Here is a 2,697-nt window from a genome sequence, read left to right as displayed (position 1 = left end):
AACTAAGCTAAATTATTATCAAAATAATTTCCAAATAACTCTATATCATAAAGTTATTATGGCTCTATCAAGATTCCTGATCTTGGGTTGTGATACTGCATCATCCATGGATACATCAATATTAAAGTGTTGTAGCAGGCGGGTAATGACTTGAGCATACATAAGACTTGTTCTCGTTCCAACAACAATTTTCTTCATATTCGCAAAGATGGAACTGGCAAGATCAATAAAGTTTAAGCCTTGATATGATGTAAAAATGAAAATTCCTTTCCATTCACTGATGAATGCTTCCTAAGTACAAGCCTCAAGGTCTAACTTACTATCATGTGTAGAATTTTGTCCATCATGGACAGCCTAGAAACTGATTCAAGAGCACTAACATTGTTTACATACAACTCTTGCTCTAAATCATATACAACTAAATTATCACTAATGCTAGTCACTGTATTAGGGGTACAATGAAGCTCAAACACATCCCCAATCAACTTAAGAGTTATCTTGAATAATCTATCCATGATATAAGTGGTGAAAACATTTTTATGGGAATGCATTGCATTACTTTCATCCCTATAGGTTGTGCTTGCATTATTATAGAAAACTCTAACCATTTCTCATACATTAGGATATTAAAGCTCAAATAATTGTACCAACCCAAGACTCTAAAATTTTCAATATACAGGAAACCAATTTCTTCAAAAAATTTAATATTGATTACCTAGGCCATGGTGGATAGTCCTTGAGGCAAAAAAGTTCTTATAGCGTTCATATGCCACGTTGGTGAGAAAGTTTAGTGCTTGAAACCGAGTTGTTTTTAAAGAGCTTCCTTGATTTCTTTGAGTAGTGAGCTTATAACATTTTAGCAGTGCCATGAGAGGATGTTTGATGTTAAGATCAACTAGGAAGGGATAATAATCAACTATGAAGAGCCCAACTCAAGAATAAGACTTGAAAAGTCAACTATAACACTGTAGAATTAGATTTCTAGGTTCTAAGTGTTTTATAATTGAACCAAAATTCCTTATTTGTAGTGGAAAGAATTTGGGGTCTTAATGGGTTCAATGAATCTTGAAATCCTCAATAAGATGAACTTTGAAAAGAGGATGAATATTAGAAACATTTGATGAATTTGGATGAATAAAGAATTCAAGGTATTTAAGAAAACAACAGTCATAGTCAAATATATATGGGCTATAGTCGACTATGGTTTTCAAAATTGTAATTTTTCAATATTTAAAAACATGGCTTGATGGACTCTCTAAAAACTTATAGTTGATTATGTATCTAAAAAAAGCAAGTTTGAAATTTTAAATCACATTTAAACAAAGCTAGGCTTCTTGAGAAAGCTTGAGAAATAAATGGACTTTGTTTGATACACAATTATGTGTGATTGAAGATCTATCCTTAAAATTTAAAGATTATTTGAAAAATTCAAAGGACTTAGGATAGGATGACTTGAGTGCATTGTGTATGCATGTACGATATGAACAAAATATAATACAACATAACATAATAATTCATGAATACACAAAAGAGTACTCACATAAGCAATCAACTAGATGATCAATAATTCATAGACTCATTCAATCAAGTAGATTGAGAACACAAGAACACATACACATATTCACACAAATATAGTCACATGAATACGTAGTTAAATGATCAACAAACTACACTAACCACAAATTTCAAAAATATTTTAACTATAGTAAGGAGCATATAAGGATTCTATTTTTCAATCATTCAAGAAATAATTAAGAGCATCATTGAGCACAAGATTAGTATGGTGTTTGACGGATATTACTAATAATGTAGAACACCATTTGTTGAGAACTCAACAAGCTCATTGTTAAAGATTTCAAGTGCTCAATCATCATAGGACAATGTCAATGATCAAGTCCCCTTTAATCATTCATTAAATTGCTTTCAACAAGGAAAAGGAGTTAAGTGGTTAATCACATCAAAATATAATCTTTCATTTCCTTAAATGGATCAAGAGATAAATATGAGGATGGATAATGATCATATGATAGATGAGTATTAAAAAGAATGTTTGATATGTCAATCTCATACTCATATATTCTAGGAACTTAGTGCTAGGAACAACATGATTACAGCATCAACGTAGCGGAATAACAAAAATTGAAATAAAATAAAGCATGCCCCTTATCTTTGGATCACCTTGGTTGTTTAATGCAAAGCTAAGTACCACATAAAATCAGAAAAATTTTACTTTTCCAAGTGATATCGTAATCAAATGGATTCCTTTTGGTGACAAAACGTGAACACCTATTGTGTGAAAGAATCTGAGTCACTTAATCGCTTGGCCTCCAATGATGCACATACGATTGCAACGGATCCTTCCCAAAAGGAGAGCTTTATGCCACGGGCTTGTGCTAGCAAGTGGACAATGATTTATCCTCTTTTCTTCTTTGATTTCCAGCAAATGATCAAAGGAGAAGTTCTCAAAATAAAACAAAACCTCTCAAGAGTGGCGGCACTCAAGAAAGAAAAAGAATCTTTTTTTTATTTTGTTTCCTTGCCCACCTCATTACAAGAAAGAGTGGCTATAATGTGATATTTATATCTAGGTTTAACTTATCAAAAATTACTAAATAGTCCTTAATATTATGACAATTACAATATTTAACTAATACATAATTAAACTCTTTTAATTAGGTCCTTAGTAGTTAAAACCTA

The sequence above is a fragment of the Theobroma umbraticum genome, unplaced genomic scaffold (assembly GCF_002168275.2).
Source record: "Theobroma umbraticum cultivar Fairchild unplaced genomic scaffold, ASM216827v3 scaffold_55.0, whole genome shotgun sequence".
NCBI classification, from domain to species: Eukaryota; Viridiplantae; Streptophyta; class Magnoliopsida; order Malvales; family Malvaceae; genus Theobroma; species Theobroma umbraticum.
The sequence above is the reverse complement of the archived record's forward strand: the minus strand, read 5'-3'. Positions refer to the sequence as shown.